Here is a 19561-nt window from a genome sequence, read left to right as displayed (position 1 = left end):
TGAATCAATTAGTTAATGAAAAAGATTTTGAAAATAGCAATTAAAAAGATATGATTGAAAAATTTTTATGAAAAAGATTTGATTTTTGAAAAGAGGAAAGAGAAAAACACAAAAGGACACCAAACTTAAAATTTTTATAAAATCAAACACTAATTTTTTGAAAATTTTTAAGGGAAAAACACAAAGAGGACACCAAACTTAGAATTTTTATGAATCAAAAAGGGACTAAGAACATGCAAAAATCGAAAATTAAAAGAAAAACAAAAGCATGCAATTGACACCAAACTTAAAATATGAAACTAGACTCAACTAAAAGACTCTAAACCAACAAAAATAAAACAGTCCTAATCTAAGCAACAAGATAAGCCGTCAGTTGTCCAAACTCGAACAATCCCCGGCAACGGCGCCAAAAACTTGGTGCACGAAATTGCAATCACACTTTTGCAACTCCGCACAACTATCCAGCAAGTGCACTGGGTCGTCCAAGTAATACCTTGCGTGAGCAAGGGTCGATCCCACGGAGATTGTCGGCTTGAAGCAAGCTATGGTTATCTTGTAAATCTTAGTCAGGATATTAGAAATTATCAGGATTGATTGTGAAAAGCAAAATAACATGAAATGGTTACTTGTTTTGCAGTAATGGGGAATAGATTGAGGTTTTGGAGATGCTCTGTCTTATGAATCTCTGCTTTCCTACTGTCTTCTTCTTCAAGCACGCAAGGCTCCTTCCATGGCAAGCTGTATGTAGGGTTTCACCGTTGTCAATGGCTACCTCCCATCCTCTCAGTGAAAATGTTCCTATGCTCTGTCACAGCATAGCTAATTATCTGTCGGTTCTCGGTCAGGCCGGAATAGAATCCAGTGATTCTTTTGCGTCTGTCACTAACGCCCCGCCTGCTAGGAGTTTGAAGCACGTCACAGTCATTCAATCATTGAATCCTACTCAGAATACCACAGACAAGGTTTAGACCTTCCGGATTCTCTTGAATGCCGCCATCAGTTCTAGCTTATACCACGAAGATTCCGGTTAAAGAATCCAAGAGATAACTACTTAATCTAAAGTAGAACGGAGGTGGTTGTCAGGCACGCGTTCATAGTTGAGAATGATGATGATTGTCACGGATCATCACATTCATCCGGGTTAAGAACAAGTATTATCTTAGAATGCAAGCAAGCATGATTGAATGAGAAACAGTAGTAATTGCATTAATCCATCAAGACACAGCAGAGCTCCTCACCCCCAACCATGGGGTTTAGAGACTCATGCCGTGGAAAGTACACAAAGAAAGGTGTAAAGTGTCATGAGGTCCAGATACAATGTCAAAAGATCCTATTAATAGTAAACTAGTAGCCTAAGGTTTACAGAAATGAGTAAATGACATAAAAATCCACTTCCGGGCCCACTTGGTGTGTGCTTGGGCTGAGCAATGAAGCATTTTCGTGTAGAGACCTTTTCTGGAGTTAAACGCCAGCTTTCATGCCAGTTTGGGCCATCAAATCTTGGGCAAAGTATGGACTATCATATATTGCTGGAAAGCCCAAGATGTCTACTTTCCAACGCCGTTGAGAGCGCGCCAATTGGGCTTCTGTAGCTCCAGAAAATCCACTTCGAGTGCAGGGAGGTCAGAATCCAACAGCATCTGTAGTCCTTTTTGGTCTCGGAATCAGATTTTTGCTCAGGACCCTCAATTTCAGCCAAAAAATACCTGAAATCACAGAAAAACACACAAACTCATAGTAAAGTCCAGAAAAGTGAATTTTAACTAAAAACTAATAAAAATATACTAAAAACTAACTAGATTATACTAAAAACATACTAAAAACAATGCCAAAAAGCGTATAAATTATCCGCTCATCAGTTGGCAAAGGAGGAAAATCTACACTGTGTCCCTTGTATGGATCCAAAGGAACATACTCAGGTATATTCTCTTTTTGCTCAAAAGTTGTAAAAGGGGAATATTTTGGAATATTTTGACAATTTGGCCAAGGAGAATAATTAGGAACCTGCTGCATGTTAGGATTATAACAAGAATAAATTGGCTTTGAGGGAATAGGCACATTTTTTGGAATTTATATACTACCTCCATCTTGTGCATGATTCATGTTCCATAACTGAGACTTGTAGTACCTAGGCTTAAAAGGTCTAGGCTTCACCCATTTATTTTTTCCTCTTGCAAAAATAGTAGGTTGATTCTGCATATTTTTCACATTCTGGACCCATTTATTGTTTGAAATTTTGGTGGGAGGAACTTTTGTCTTTTAAGAAAAGCCATCAGGTTTTCCATCAATCATGACTACAGTCTTCATCTTCTGGTTGATGGGTTATATCCCAGTATTGTTGACACACTTGTTCAAAGGAGTTTGACCGCCCAACTTTTGTTTTCCCTCGGCTATCTTCTGCTTTAGCTCATTAGTTTCATTTTCTTTTTCAGCAATCTTCTTTCTCAACTCGGCCTTTTCTTTCTCTTCAACTATGTATTTTTCAAACTCTTTTGCAGCCTCCTTGTTAAAAACAGCATTGCACTTTGGGTACATAGCAATGGTGCTATATCAGATTCTTTAATTCTCAATAAAAAATCTTAACAAATCCTCACCAGGACGAGGATAAACTGGCTTTTTGTCTTGCTAAAAAAATTTTCAGGTCTTTATTTTCATCTTGAGCACTAGTCACTGTAGCGTCAATTTCTATCATGTTGACTGACAAATTGAATGGCTCAACGTAATTTGAATCAGTAGCAAACGGTTTAGCATCCACCTTCATAGCAGTTTTATCCTCAAACTTCAACCTTCCCTCCTCAATAGCTTTTTGTATCAAATCCCTGAAACGGACGCAATTATTAGTGGTGTGTGAAAATACCTGATGAAACTTACAAAATTTCTTATTCTTTATTTCATCAGCTGAAGGCATCTTTTTCCCTTCTGGTAAAATAAGCTGTTTATCTTTTAATAAAACCTCAAATATTTGATCTGCCTTAGAAATATCAAAAGAATAAGTCTTATTTTCAATTTTAGAATAAGAAGAAACTTTTTCTTTTCCTTTAACAGGCTTCAAAGATTTGCATACATAAGGAGGACGCCCATGTAATTCGCACAACTAACCAGCAAGTGCACTGGGTCGTCCAAGTAATAAACCTTGCGCGAGTAAGGGTCGATCCCACGGAGATTGTTGGTATGAAGCAAGCTATGGTCATCTTGTAAATCTCAGTCAGGCAGATTCAAATGGTTATGAATGATTTATGAATAAAGCATAAAATAAAGATAGAGATACTTATGTAATTCATTGGTGAGAATTTCAGATAAGCGTATGAAGATGCTTTGTCCCTTCCGTCTCTCTGCTTTCTTACTATCTTCATCCAATCCTTCTTACTCCTTTCCATGGCAAGCTGTATGTAGGGTTTCACCGTTGTCAGTGGCTACCTCTCATCCTCTCAGTGAAAATGTTCAACGCGCTCTGTCACAGCACGGCTAATCATCTGTCGGTTCTCAATCAGGTTGGAATAGAATCCAGTGATTCTTTTGTGTCTGTCACTAACGCCCAGCCTTCAGGAGTTTGAAGCTCGTCACAGTCATTCAATCATGGAATCCTACTCAGAATACCACAGACAAGGTTTAGACCTTCCGGATTCTCTTGAATGCCGCCATCAATTCTAGCTTATACCACGAAGATTCCGATTAAGAAATCCAAGAGATAAACATTCAAGCCTTGTTTGCTTGTAGAACGGAGGTGGTTGTCAGGCACACGTTCGTAAGTGAGAATGATGATGAGCGTCACATAATCATCACATTCATCATGTTCTTGGGTGCGAATGAATATCTTAGAACAAGAATGAGCTAAATTGAATAGAAGAACAATAGTAATTGCATTAATACTCGAGGTACAGCAGAGCTCCACACCTTAATCTATGGTGTGTAGAAACTCCACCGTTGAAAATACATAAGAACAAGGTCTAGGCATGGCCAAATGGCCAGCCTCCCATAACGTGATCAAAAGATTCAAAGATCTAAAGATCTGATCTAAGAACTAGATTTCCAAAGATGATCAAAAGATCTAAAATGATCCAAAGATGAAAATACAATAGCAAAAGGTCCTATTTGTAGAGAACTAGTAGCCTAGGGTTTACAAGGATGAGTAAATGACATAAAAATCCACTTCCGGGCCCACTTGGTGTGTGCTTGGGCTGAGCATTGAAGCATTTTCGTGTAGAGACTCTTCTTGGAGTTAAACGCCAGCTTTTGTGCCAGTTTGGGCGTTTAACTCCCATTCTTGTGCCAGTTCCGGCGTTTTACGCCCGAATTCTTGAGCTGACTTGGAATACCTGTTTGGGCCATCAAATCGCGGGCAAAGTATGGACTATTATACATTTCTGGAAAGCCCAGGATGTCTACTTTCCAAATCAGTTGAGAGCGCGCCAATTAGGCTTCTATAGCGCCAGAAAATCCACTTTGAGTGTAGGGAGGTCAGAATCCAACAACATCTGCAGTCCTTTTCAGCCTCTGAATCAGATTTTTGCTTAGGTCCCTGAATTTCAGCCAGAAAATACTTGAAATCACAGAAAAACACACAAACTCATAGTAAAGTCCATAAAAGTGAATTTTAACTAAAAACTAATAAAAATATACTAAAAACTAACTAAATCATACTAAAAACATACTAAAAACAATGCCAAAAAGCGTATAAATTATCCGCTCATCACAACACCAAACTTAAATTGTTGCTTGTCCTCAAGCAACTGAAGATCAAATAAGATAAACAGAAGAGAATATGCAATGAATTCCAAAAACATCTATGAAGATCAGTATTAATTAGATGAGCGGGGCTTTAGCTTTTTGCCTCTGAACAGTTTTGGCATCTCACTTTATCGTTTGAAATTCAGAATGATTGGCTTCTCTAGGTACTCAGAATCCAGATAGTGTTATTGATTCTCCTAGTTAAGTATGATGATTCTTGAACACATCTACTTTATGAGTCTTGGCCGTGGCCCAAAGCACTCTGTCTTCCAGTATTACCACCAGATACATACATGCCACAGACACATAACTGGGTGAACCTTTTCAGATTATGACTCAGCTTTGCTAGAGTCCCCAATTAGAGGTGTCCAGGGTTCTTAAGCACACTCTTTTTGCCTTGGATCACAACTTTATTTCTTTATTTCTTTTTCTTTTTCCTCTCCTTCTTTCTTTTTTTGTTTTTTTTTTGAATATTCACTGCTTTTTCTTACTTCAAGAATCATTTTTATGATTTTTCAGATCCTCAGTAACATGTCTCCTTTTTCATCATTCTTTCAAGAGCCAACATTCATGAACAACAAATTCAAAAGACGTATGCACTGTTCAAGCATACATTCAGAAGTCAAAAGTATTGCCACCACATCAAAATAATTAATCTGTTATAAAATTCAAAATTCATGTAATTCTTCTCTTTTTTCAATTAAGAACATTTTTCATTTAAGAAAGGTGATGGATTTATAGGACATTCATAACTTTAAGGCATAGACACTAAGACACTAATGATCATAAGACACAAACATAGATAAACATAAGCATGATTTTTCGAAAAATAGGAAAATAAAGAACAAGGAGATTAAAGAACGGGTCCACCTTAGTGATGGCGGCTTGTTCTTCCTCTTGAAGATCTTATGGAGTGCTTGAGCTCATTAATGTCTCTTCCTTGCCTTTGTTGCTCCTCTCTCATGATTCTTTAATCTTCTCTAATTTCATGGAGGAGGATGGAATGTTCTTGGTGCTCCACCCTTAGTTGTCCCATGTTGGAACTCAATTCTCCTAGGGAGGTGTTGATTTGCTCCCAATAGTTTTGTGGAGGAAAGTGCATCCCTTGAGGCATCTCAGGGATTTCATGATGAGAGGGGTCTCTTGTTTGCTCCATCCTTTTCTTAGTGATGGGCTTGTCCTCATCAATGAGGGTGTCTCCCTCTATGTCAACTCCAACTGAATAACAGAGGTGACAAATGAGATGAGGGAAGGCTAACCTTGCCAAGGTAGAGGACTTGTCGGCCACCTTATAAAGTTCTTGGGATATAACCTCATGAACTTCTACTTCCTCTCCAATCATGATGCTATGAATCATGATAACCCGGTCTATAGTAACTTCGGACTGGTTGCTAGTCGGAATGATTGAGCGTTGGATAAACTCCAACCATCCTCTAGCCACGGGCTTGAGGTCATGCCTTCTTAGTTGAACCGGATTTCCTTTTGAATCTCTCTTCCATTGAGCGCCCTCTTCACAAATGTCTATGAGGACTTGGTCCAACCTTTGATCAAAGTTGACCCTTCTAGTGTAAGGGTGTTCATCTCCTTGCATCATGGGCAAGTTGAATGCCAACCTTACATTTTCCGGACTAAAATCCAAGTATTTCCCCCGAACCATTGTAAGCCAATTCTTTGCGTCCGGGTTCACACTTTGATCATGGTTCTTGGTGATCCATGCATTAGCATAGAACTCTTGAACCATTAAGATTTCGACTTGTTGAATGGGGTTGGTAAGAACTTCCCAACCTCTTCTTCGGATCTCATGTCGGATCTCCGGATATTCACTCTTTTTGAGTTTGAAAGGGACCTCGGGGATCACTTTCTTCAAGGCCACAACTTCATAGAAGTGGTCTTGATGCACCCTTGAGATGAATCTTTCCATCTACCATGACTCGGAGGTGGAAGCTTTTGCCTTCCCTTTCCTCTTTCTAGAGGTTTCTCCGGCCTTGGATGCCATAAATGGTTATGGAAAAACAAAAAGCAATGCTTTTACCACACCAAACTTAGAAGGTTTGCTCGTCCTCGAGCAAAAGAAAAAAGAAGAGAGTAGAAGAAGAAGAAATAGAGGAGATGGATGTGGCTTTGAGGTTCGGCCAAAGGGGAAGAAGTAGTGTTTAGGTTGTGTGAAGATGAAGGGGTGAAGATGGGTTTATATAGGAGTGGAGAGAGGGGTAAGGTTCGGTCATGTATGGGTGGGTTTGGGAGGGAAAGTGGTTTGAATTTGAATGGTTAGGTAGGTGGGGTTTTATAAAGGATGGATGTGAGTGGTGAAGAGAATAGTGGGATTTGATAGGTGAGGGGTTTTTGGGGAAGAGGTATTGAGGTGATTGGTGAATGGGTGAAGAAGAGAGAGAGTGGTGGGGTAGGTGGGGATCCTGTGGGGTCCACAGATCCTGAGGTGTCAAGGAAAATTTATCCCTGCACCAAGTGGCGAGCAAAAATGCTCATTCTGCCAATTCTGGCGTTAAACACCGGGCTGGTGCCCATTTCTGGCATTTAACGCCAACTTCTTGCCCTTTCCTGGCGTTTAACGCCAGTCTGGTGCCCCTTTCTGGCGTTAAACGCCCAGAATGGTGCCAGACTGGGCGTTAAACACCCATTTGCTGCCCTTACTGGCGTTTAAACGCCAGCAAGGTCTTCCTCTAGGGTGTGTTGTTTTTCTTTCTATTTTTCAGTCTGTTTTTGCTTTTTTAATTGATTTTGTGACTTCCCATGATCATCAACCTACAGAAAACATGAAATAACAAAGGAAAAATAGATAAATATAACATTGGGTTGCCTCCCAACAAGCGCTTCTTTAATGTCAGTAGCTTGACAGAGGGCTCTCATGGAGCCTCACAGATGCTCAGAGAAATGTTGGAACCTTCCAACACCAAACTTATAGTTTGAATGTGTGGGTTCAACACCAAACTTAGAATTTGGTTGTGGCCTCCCAACACCAAACTTAGAGTTTAACTGTGGGGGCTCTGTTTTGCTCTATTTTGAGAGAAGCTCTTCATGCTTCCTCTCCATCGTTACAGAGAGATATCCTTGAGCCTTAAACACAAGGGATTCTTCATTCACTTGAATGATCAATTCTCCTCTATCAACATCAATCACAGCTTTTGTTGTGGCTAGGAAGGGTCTGCCAAGGATGATGGATTCATCCATGCACTTCCCAGTCTCTAGGACTATGAAATCAGCAGGGATGTAATAGTCTTCAACTTTTACCAGAACATCCTCTACAAGTCCATAAGCTTGTTTTCTTGAATTGTGTGCCATCTCTAGTGAGATTTTTGCAGCTTGCACCTCAAAGATCCCTAGCTTCTCCATTATAGAGAAAGGCATGAGGTTTATACTTGACCCTAGGTCACACAGAGCCTTCTTGAAGGTCATGGTGCCCACTGTACAAGGTATTGAGAACTTCCCAGGGTCCTGTCTCTTTTGAGGTAATCTCTGCCTAGTAAAGTTATCCAGTTCTTTGGTGAGCAAAGGGAGTTCATCCTCCCAAGTCTCATTACCAAATAACTTGTCATTTAGCATTTTAGCTTCATGATTGCTCCAAGGTACTTGGCAACTTGCTCTTCAGTGACATCTTCATCCTCCTCAGAGGAAGAATACTCATCAGAGCTCATGAATGGCAGAAGTAAATCCAATGGAATCTCTATGGTCTCAGTGTGAGCCTCAGATTCCCATGGTTCCTCATTTAGGAAACTCATTGAAGGCCAGTAAACGTCCATTGAGGCCTTCCTCAGTGGCGCTCACTGCTTCTTCCTCTTCTCCAAATTCGGACATGTAGGTCATGTTAATGGCCTTGCACTCTTCTTTTGGATTCTCTTCTGTATTGCTTGGAAGAGTGCTAGGAGGGAGTTCAGTAATTTTCTTACTCAGCTGACTGATGAGCGGATATTTTATACGCTTTTTGGGAGTAATTTCATGTAGATTTTAGCATGTTTCAGTTAGTTTTTAGTAGAATAATATTAGTTTTTAGGAAAAAATCATATTTCTGGACTTTACTATGAGAGCGTGTATTTTTCTGTGATTTCAGGTATTTTCTGGCTGAAATTGAGAGAGCTGAGCAAAAATCTGAGTTAGGCCGAAAAAGGACTGCTGATGCTGTTGGATCCTGACCTCCCTGCACTCGAAATGGATTTTCTGGAGCTACAAGAGTCCAATTGGCGCGCTCTCAACGGCGTTGGAAAGTAGACATCCAGGGCTTTCCAGCAATATATAATAGTCCATACTTCTCGAGAGGATAGACGATGTAACTTGGCGTTGAACGCCAAGTACATGCTGCTGTCTGGAGTTAAACGCCAGAAAAACGTCATGATCCGGAGTTAAACGCCCAAAACACGTCATAACCTGGAGTTTAACGCCAAGAAAGGCCTCTACTCGTGGATAGCTTTAGTCTCAGCCCCAGTACACACCAAGTGGGCCCCAGAAGTGGATTTCTGCACCAATTATCTTAGTCTACTCATTTTCTGTAAACCTAGGTTACTAGTTTACTATTTAAACAACTTTTAGAGACCTATCTTGTACCTCATGACATTTTCAGATCTGAATTACATACTTTGTGACGGAATGAGTCTCTAAACTCCATTGTTGGGGGTGAGGAGCTCTGCAGCGTCTCGATGAATTAATGCAATTGTTTCTATTTCACTCAAACGTGTGTATGGTCCGATCTAAGATGTTTATTCGCGCTTAATTATGAAAGAGGTGATGATCCGTGACATTCATCACCTCTCTCAATCTATGAACGTGTGTCTGACAAACACCTCCGTTCTACATCAGACTGAATGAACTTCTCTTAGATTCCTTAATCAGAATCTTCGTGGTATAAGCCGGATTGATGGCGGCATTCATGAGAATCCGGAAAGTCTAAACCTTGTCTGTGGTATTCCGAGTAGGATTCTGGGATTGAATGACTGTGACGAGCTTCAAACTCCTGAAGGATGGGCGTTAGTGACAGACGCAAAAGAATCAATGGATTCTATTCCAACCTGATTGAGAACCGACAGATGATTAGCCGTGCTGTGACAGAGCATAGGAACGTTTTCACTGAGAGGATGGGAAGTAGCCACTGACAATGGTGACACCCTACATGCAGCTTGCCGTAGATGTGCTTTACAAACAATTGAGTTAAATATTACATTGCAGAAATTCAGAGGACAAAGCATCTCCAAAACTCCAACATATTTCTCATTACTGCACAACAAGTAACGTTTTTATTCTCCATTATTAAAGTAATAATCATTTATTTTATACCCTTTTTCTTTATTAAAATACGAAGTTAAAGAATCCTATTGATATCCTGATTAAGATAAATAAAATAAGTATTGATTGCTTCAAACCAATAATCTCCGTGGGATCGACCCTTACTCACGTAAGGTATTACTTGGACAACCCAGTGCACTTGCTGGTTAGTTGTGCGAATTACAAATTCGTGCACCAAGTTTTTGGCGCCGTTGCCGGGGATTATTGAGTTTGAACAATTGAAGGCATATTTTATTTCTTAGATCAGGAATAATTTATTTTTATAGAGTCATTAAATTCTAATAGGATAGTTTCTTTTCAAAAATTTCTTTTCAAAAATATTATTTTTCTTAATTAACTGTTAATTTTTCGTGAGTTTAGTGTCTTATTCTAAGTTTGGTGTTAATTGCATATTTTATATCTTCTTTAAAAATCTCGTGTTAGTGTTCTTGGTTCTTCCTTGATCTTCAAGTTGTTCTTGGCAATTGGTTATACCCTTTGGAACCTTTTTCAAAAATAATTTTTCTTGGATTGAATCTTGTGCCAAACTTTAAGTTTGGTGTTTTCTTGTTAATCTTTTTATAATTTTCGAACATTTTATTAAAGTTTTCTAAAAATTTTAAGTTTGGTGTTCTTCCTTTTGTTCTTGGTGTTCTTGTGAATCTTCAAAGTGTTCTTGAGTTTTCTTGTGTCTTGATCTTAAAATTTTTAAGTTTGGTGTTCCTTGGTGTTTTCCCTCCAAAAATTTTCGAAAATAAGGAGCACTAGATCTAAAAATTTTAAGTCTTGTGTCTTTTGTGTGTTTTTCTCTTTCATCATAAAATTCAAAATTCAAAATTTTTTTTCTAATTAATTTTGAACTACTTTTTCGAAATTTTTTATAAAATTCAGATTTCAATTTCAAATTATTTTTCAATTTCTTTTGTTTCGTTTTTATTTTATTTTATAAAAATTAATTTTTTTTATAAAATAGACAATAGCAACATACATACCATCTCTTTTATTCCATTATGGAATTAAGGGGGAATGATCAGTCCAGGAGGACTCTGGGGTCATATGCTAACCCCACTACTGCTTCATATGGGGGTAGTATCTATATACCCTCCATTGGAGTTAGTAGCTTTGAGTTGAATCCTCAGCTCATTATCATGGTGCAGCAAAACTGCCAGTATTCTGGTCTTCCACATGAAGAGCCTACAGAGTTTCTGGCACAATTTTTACAATTTGCTGACACAGTACATGATAAAGAAGTGGATCAGGATGTCTACAGATTATTACTGTTTCCATTTGCTGTAAAAGATCAAGCTAAAAGGTGGTTAAATAACCAGCCTAAGAACAGCATAAAAACATGGAAACAGCTGTCAGAAAAATTCCTGAATCACTATTTCCCTCCAAAACGGATGACACAGCTAAGGCTAAGCATCCAAGGCTTCAAACAAGGAGATAATGAATCCCTTTATGATGTCTGGGAGAGATACAAAGAGATGCTAAGAAAATGCCCCTCTGAAATGTTTTCAGAGTGGGTGCAATTAGACATCTTCTACTATGGGCTTACAGAAAAAGCTCAGATTTCTCTAGACCACTCAGCTGGTGGATCTATACACATGAGAAAAACAATCGAAGAAGCTCAAGAGCTTATTGATACAGTTGCCAGAAATCAACATCTGTACCTAAGCAGTGAATCTTCCATGAAAGAAGAAGCTAAAACAGTAACTGCAGAACTCAGTCCGGTGGATCAGGCTAATGAATTTAATCAGCAACTAGACTTTCTAACTCAACAGCTAGCCGAATTCAAGGAAATATTACAGGAGACAAGAATGGCCAACAGAAATATGGAAGTGCAATTAAAGCAGACAGAAAAGCAACTGTCAAAACAAATAGCAGAAGAATGCCAAGCAGTTCAATTAAGAAGTGGGAAAACATTAAATACCTCACTTCAAAGCAGTAGGAAGCCAAGAAATGAACAGATGTCTACTCAAAATCCCTCTGAGGACAATCAGAGCCCAGAGAGGAATGATGCTGGCGCTGAACGCCCAGACCATGCTCATTCCTGGCGTTCAACGCCAGAAACAAGCATGTATCCGGCGTTGAACGCCCAAAGGGAACATGGTTCTGGCGTTCAAACGCCAGTAACGAATAAGGAAGTGGCGTCTAACGCCACTCCAGCTTCCACCCCTAGCATTCAAATGCCAGTGGGTGATCAGTCACATACAAGTGCTGATAACAACCCTTCTAAAAAGGCTTCCCAACCCACTTCTGTAGGTAATAAACCTGCAGCAACTAAGGTTGAGGAATACAAAGCCAAGATGCCTTATCCTCAAAAACTCCGCCAAGCGGAACAGGATAAGCAATTTGCCCGCTTTGCAGACTATCTCAAGACTCTTGAAATAAAGATCCCGTTTGCAGAAGCACTTGAGCAAATACCATCTTATGCTAAGTTCATGAAAGAGATCTTAAGTCATAAGAAGGATTGGAGGGAAACTGAAAAAGTTTACCTCACTGAAGAATGCAGTACAGTCATTCTGAAAAGCTTACCTGAGAAGCTTAAAGATCCTAGGAGCTTTATGATACCATGCACATTAGAGGGCACTTGTACCAAGCAAGCTTTATGTGATCTTGGGGCAAGTATCAACCTAATACCTGCATCTACTATCAGAAAGCTTGGTTTAACTGAAGAAATCAAACCAACCAGGATATGTCTTCAACTTGCTGATGGCTCCATTAAATACCATCAGGAGTGATTGAAGACATGATTGTCAAGGTTGGGCCATTTGCCTTTCCTACTGACTTTGTGGTACTGGAAATGGAGGAGCACAAGAGTGCAACTCTCATTCTAGGAAGACCTTTCCTAGCAACTGGCCAAACCCTCATTGACGTCCAAAAAGGGGAAGTAACCTTGAGAGTCAATAAGGAGGAGTTCAAGTTGAATGTTGTCAAAGCCATGCAACATCCTGACACCCCAAATGACTGCATGAGTGTTGATATTATTGACTCTCTGGTAAGAGAGGCCAATATGGCTGAGAGTCTCGAATCAGAGCTAGAAGACATCTTTAAAGATGTTCAGCCTGATTTGGAGGAATCAGAGAAGATAATAGAACCTCTGAAAATCCCTCAAGAAGAGGAGAAACCTCCAAAACCCGAACTTAAACCATTACCACCATCCCTGAAATATGCATTTCTAGGAGAAGGTGATACCTTTCCTGTAATTATAAGCTCTACCTTAGAGCCACAGGAAGAGGAAGCACTAATTCAAGTGCTAAGGACACACAAGACAGCTCTTGGGTGGTCCATCAGTGATCTTAAGGGCATTAGCCCAGCAAGATGCATGCACAAAATCTTACTAGAAGATGACGCCAAGCCAGTGGTCCAACCACAAAGGCGGCTGAACCCAGCCATGAAGGAAGTTGTGCAGAAGGAGGTCACTAAATTACTAGAGGCTGGGATTATTTATCCTATTTCTGACAGTCCCTGGGTGAGCCCTGTCCAAGTCGTCCCTAAGAAGGGAGGCATGACAGTGGTTCATAATGAAAAAAATGAACTGGTTCCTACAAGAACAGTTACAGGGTGGCGTATGTGTATTGATTATAGAAGGCTCAATACAGCCACCAGAAAGGATCATTTTCCTTTACCATTCATAGACCAGATGCTAGAAAGACTAGCAGGTCATGAATACTACTGCTTCCTGGATGGATATTCAGGTTACAATCAAATTGCAGTAGATCCCCAGGATCAGGAGAAAACGGCATTCACATGCCCATCTGGAGTATTTGCATACAGAAGGATGCCATTTGGCCTGTGCAATGCACCTGCAACCTTTCAAAGGTGCATGCTCTCAATTTTCTCTGATATGGTGGAAAAATTCCTGGAAGTCTTCATGGATGACTTTTTAGTATTTGGAGACTCATTCAGCTCCTGCCTTAACCATTTAGCAGTTGTCCTGAAAAGATGCCAAGAGACTAACCTGATTTTAAACTGGGAAAAATGTCACTTTATGGTGACTGAAGGAATTGTCCTTGGGCACAAAATTTCGAACAAGGGAATAGAGGTGGATCAAGCTAAGGTAGAAGTAATTGAAAAATTACCACCACCTGCTAATGTTAAGGCAATCAGAAGCTTTCTGGGGCATGCAGGATTCTATAGGAGGTTTATAAAGGATTTTTCAAAAATCGCAAAACCTCTGAGCAACCTGCTAGCTGCTGACACGCCATTTATCTTTGATAAAGAGTGTCTACAGGCATTTGAGACTCTGAAAGCTAAATTGGTTACTGCACCAATCATCTCTGCACCAGACTGGACATTACCATTTGAATTAATGTGTGATGCCAGTGACCATGCCATTGGTGCAGTGTTGGGACAAAGGCATGACAGGCTTCTGCACGTCATCTACTATGCCAGCCGTGTTCTAAATGATGCACAGAAGAATTACACAACCACAGAAAAAGAGCTACTAGCAGTGGTTTACGCCATTGACAAATTCAGATCCTATTTAGTAGGATCAAAAGTGATTGTGTACACTGATCATGCTGCTCTTAAATATCTACTCACAAAGCAGGATTCAAAACCCAGACTCATCAGATGGGTGTTGCTTCTGCAAGAGTTTGATATAGAAATAAGAGACAGAAAAGGGACAGAGAATCAAGTGGCAGATCACCTGTCCCGAATAGAACCAGTGGAAGGGGCGTCCCTCCCTCTCACTGAGATCTCTAAAACCTTTCCGGATGAGCAACTGTTTGCCATCCAGGAAGTGCTATGGTTTGCAGACATTGCAAACTACAAGGCAGTGAGATTCATATCCAAAGAGTACAGTAGGGTGCAATCAAAGAAATTAATCACAGATGCAAAGTACTATCTTTGGGATGAACCATATCTCTTCAAGAGATGTGCGGACGGAGTAATCCGTAGATGTGTGCCTAAAGAGGAAGCACAGAATATCCTTTGGCATTGCCATGGATCACAGTATGGAGGACATTTTGGAAGTGAGCGAACAGCCACAAGAGTCCTCCAAAGTGGCTTCTACTGGCCTACTCTCTATAAAGATTCCCGAGCGTTTGTGCTTAATTGTGACAGTTGCCAAAGATCAGGCAACCTACCTCACAGTTATGCCATGCCTCAACAAGGAATCTTGGAGATTGAGTTGTTTGATGTATGGGGCATTGACTTCATGGGACCTTTCCCACCATCATACTCAAACACTTATATTCTGGTGGCAGTGGATTATGTATCCAAGTGGGTGGAGGCTATTGCAACACCCACTAATGACACTAAAACAGTGTTAAAATTCCTCTAGAAACATATTTTCAGCAGATTTGGTATCCCTAGAGTGTTAATCAGTGATGGGGGAACTCATTTCTGTAATAAACAGCTTTACTCTGCTCTGGTACGTTATGGAGTCAGCCACAGGGTAGCTACTCCATATCACCCACAAACTAATGGGCAAGCTGAAGTCTCAAATAGAGAACTTAAAAGAATCCTGGAACGGACTGTAATTAACCGTAGAAGGGATTGGGCAAGAAGCTTGGATGATGCTCTGTGGGCATACAGAACAGCATTCAAGACCCCCATAGGGACCTCTCCATACCAGCTTGTGTATGGAAAGGCGTGTCACTTGCCAGTGGAACTGGAACACAAGGCCTACTGGGCAACCAGATTCCTGAACCTTGATGCCAAGTTAGCTGGAGAAAGACGATTGCTCCAGTTAAATGAGCTAGAGGAATTTAGACTCAATGCTTTCGAGAATGCAAAATTTTACAAGGAGAAAGCAAAAAGATAGCATGATAAGAAATTGTCATCCAGAGTCTTTGAGCCAGGACAGAAAGTTCTGCTATTTAATTCAAGGCTCAAATTATTCCCTGGGAAATTAAAATCCCGATGGAGAGGTCCATATGTAATCACAAGCGTATCACCATATGGATACATAGAACTTCAGGATAGTGACTCTAACAAAAAGTTCATTATTAATGGACAAAGAGTTAAACACTATCTTGAAGGTAATTTCGAGCAAGAATGCTCAAGACTGAGACTTAATTGAAGATCATTGATAGTCCAGCTAATGACATTAAAGAAGCGCTTGCTGGGAGGCAACCCAGCCATTTACAAAGTTTATTCACTAATTAAATAAATTTTCTTTTCTTTACAGGTTTGAGTCCAAGTATCTTCAAAGGTGAAATAGCAATTGGTTGAAGTCACAGAGTTACAGGGAAATTTGGAAGCTCACTGGTGTGAGAAAGCCAGTAAGAAACACTTTGGGCGTTAAACGCCCAAAAGAAGCACCCACTGGGCGTTTAACGCCAGTAAGGGTAGCCATCTGGGCGTTAAACGCCAGAAAGGAGCATCTTTTGGGCGTTAAACGCCAGAAAGAAGCACCTTCTGGGCGTTTAACGCCAGTCTGTTAGCATCCTGGGCGTTCAGAAAAACGCCCAGTGACAAAGGACTTCCTGGCGTTCAACGCCAGAAAGAAGCATCATCTGGGCGTTGAACGCCCAGGAGAAGCAACAAGTGGGCGTTAAACGCCCAAAACATGCATCGTTTGGGCGTTTAACGCCAGGATGGTGGGAGAAGGTAACAAATTCATTTTTAATCCTAATTTTTCAAAATTTTTATGTTTCAATTCATGATTTCTTGCATCAACATGTTCCAAATTGTCATCCATCATATCAAAGTTAGTTTTCCAAAAACCCTGATTTCTAAAATTCCATGTTGCAAATATTTTAGGTATATCTTAACCCAAAAAAACAAATGGCTTTCCAATCCAATCCATCTCTTTTAAAATTTGTTTTCAAAACTCAATTTTCTTTTTAAATCTTTTTCAAAAATTAAAAATTTCAGATTTATCTTTTAAAATTATTACTCATATCTTTCTCTTTTTAAATTATATCTTTTTCTGATCATATCTTTTAAAATCATATCTTCTATCTTATCTTTTTCTTATTTTCGAAAACTACCCACCCCCTCCCTATATTTTGAGTTCGGCGCCTCCTCCTGATCATCATCCAACACTTGCTCTCCTTCTATCCCTCTTCTTTCTTCTCTTTTGCTTGAGGACAAGCAAAGCTCTAAGTTTGGTGTGTTTTATCCGTGATCACAAAAACATACCCACTTAAGATCATGGCTCCTAAAGGGAAACAACCCAACCCAAGAGGCAAGAAAGAAAGCACTCCAAAGCCACTTTGGAATCAAGGGAAGTTCTTAACTAAAGAACATTCAGATCATTACTACAAGATAATGAGTCACAGATCCGTGATCCCGGAAGTCAGATTTGATCTGAAAGAAGATGAATATCCGGAGATCCAAGAGCAAATTCGAAACAGGAATTGGGAAATTCTGGCCAATCCTGAAACGAAAGTGGGAAGGAACATGGTTCAGGAATTTTATGCTAATCTATGGCAGACAAAAAGGCAAAGAATAATTGGAGCTGCTCTCTTTGACCATCGGACTGTAGTCAGAGGAAAGATCATTCATACCAATTCTGACAAGATCAGGGAGATATTTAAGCTTCCCCAACTGAAAGATGACCCAGACTCCTTTAATAGGAGAATGATGAGGGTCAATAAAGGGCTGGACAAGGTTCTGGAGGACATATGCATCCCTGGAGCCAAGTGGACCACCAGCACGACTGGCATCCCAGTTCAACTCAAAAGGGAAGATCTGAAACCAGTAGCCAGAGGTTGGCTGGATTTCGTAGGACGTTCCATATTGCCCACCAGCAATCGTTCTGAAGTCACTATTAAAAGAGCAGTAATGATTCACTGCATCATGTTGGGAAAAGAAGTAGAAGTCCATCAGCTGATCTCATGTGAGCTATACAAAATAGCAAACAGGAATTCCAAGGACGCCAGATTGGCCTATCCCAGCCTAATTTCTATGCTCTGCAAAGATGCTGGAGTGAAGATGGGAATAACAGAGTATATCCCAATTGAAAGGCCAATCACTGGAATATCAATCATCAGACAACAGCAACAAGAGGATTCAGCCAAGAGGAGAGCACAAGAAGCCCTCCCAGAACTGCCCCAATTCGAATATTGGGAACATCTTGAGGCTTCTATTTCCAGATTGCAAGAAGCTATGGATCAAATAAAGGAAGAACAGAATAATCAAAGTAGCATGCTTTGCAAACTGCTCAAGGAACAGGAAGAGCAAGGGCGTGATCTAAGGGAGCTGAAGCGCCAAAAATTAATCCTTGAACAACACCCCACAGATTAGAGGAACATCTACTCCTCAAAACAACAGGTTGCTGAGTTCCAATTTTTCTGCTTTAGCTTAGTGATAGTATTATTATAGAAATTCACCTTAGGAGATATTTAGTAGTAATTAGTATGTCTATTTTGATTTTATTTCCAATTAAGCTATAATTTATTTTTCTCATCATCATCAGGCATAAATAAAGTAGTAGATTTTTTTAGAATAAAGAAGTAATCTATATTTTTCGAGTTCTTAATAATAAAATTTATAATTAATTATATGTGGTGGCAATACTTTTTGTTCTCTGAATGAATGCTTGAACAGTGCATAATATGTACTTTGAATTTGATGAATATTGGCTCCTGAAAGAATGAGGAACACGAAAAATATTATTGATGATCTGAAAAATCATGAAATTGATTCTTGAAGCAAGAAAAAGCAGTCAAAAAAAAAAAAGAGAAGCCATGAGCCCTAGGTAAGAGTAAAAAGGATCCAAGGCTTTGAGCATCAATGGATAGGAGGGCCCAAGGAAATAAAATCCAGGCCTAAGCGGCTAAACCAAGCTGTCCCTAACCATATGCTTGTGGCATGCAGGTCCAAGTTACAAACTTGAGACTAAGTGGTTAAAGTCGTGATACAAGGCAAACAGAGTGTGCTTAAGAGCCCTGGATACCTCTGACTGGGGACTTTAGCAAAGCTAAGTCACAATCTGAAAAGGTTCACCTAGTCATGTGTCTGTGGCATTTATGTATCTGGTGGTAATACTGGAAAACAGAGTTCTTAGGGCCACGGCCAAGACTCATAAAATAACTGTGTTCAAGAATCAACATACTACACTAGGAGATTCAATAATACTATCAGAACTCTAAGTTCCTAAGGATGCCAATCATTCTGAAATTCAAAAGATACAGGGAGATGCCAAAACTGTTCAGAGACAAAAAGCTACAAGCCCCGCTCATCTAATAAGAATCTGAGCTTCATTTAAAACTCTAAAATATTATTACTTCTTAATTTCTGTTAGAACCTATTTTATTTATCTAGTTGCTTGAGGACAAGCAACAGTTTAAGTTTGGTGTTGTGATGAGCGGATATTTTATACGCTTTTTGGGAGTAATTTCATGTAGATTTTAGCATGTTTCAGTTAGTTTTTAGTAGAATAATATTAGTTTTTAGGCAAAAATCATATTTCTGGACTTTACTATGAGAGTGTGTATTTTTCTGTAATTTCAGGTATTTTCTGGCTGAAATTGAGGGAGCTGAGCAAAAATCTGAGTTAGGCCGAAAAAGGACTGCTGATGCTGTTGGATCCTGACCTCCCTGCACTCGAAATGGATTTTCTGGAGCTACAAGAGTCCAATTGGCGCGCTCTCAACGGCGTTGGAAA

Source organism: Arachis hypogaea, chromosome 3 (genome assembly GCF_003086295.3).
Source record: "Arachis hypogaea cultivar Tifrunner chromosome 3, arahy.Tifrunner.gnm2.J5K5, whole genome shotgun sequence".
In the NCBI taxonomy this organism is placed as follows: Eukaryota; Viridiplantae; Streptophyta; class Magnoliopsida; order Fabales; family Fabaceae; genus Arachis; species Arachis hypogaea.
Note: the sequence above shows the minus strand (reverse complement) of the source record.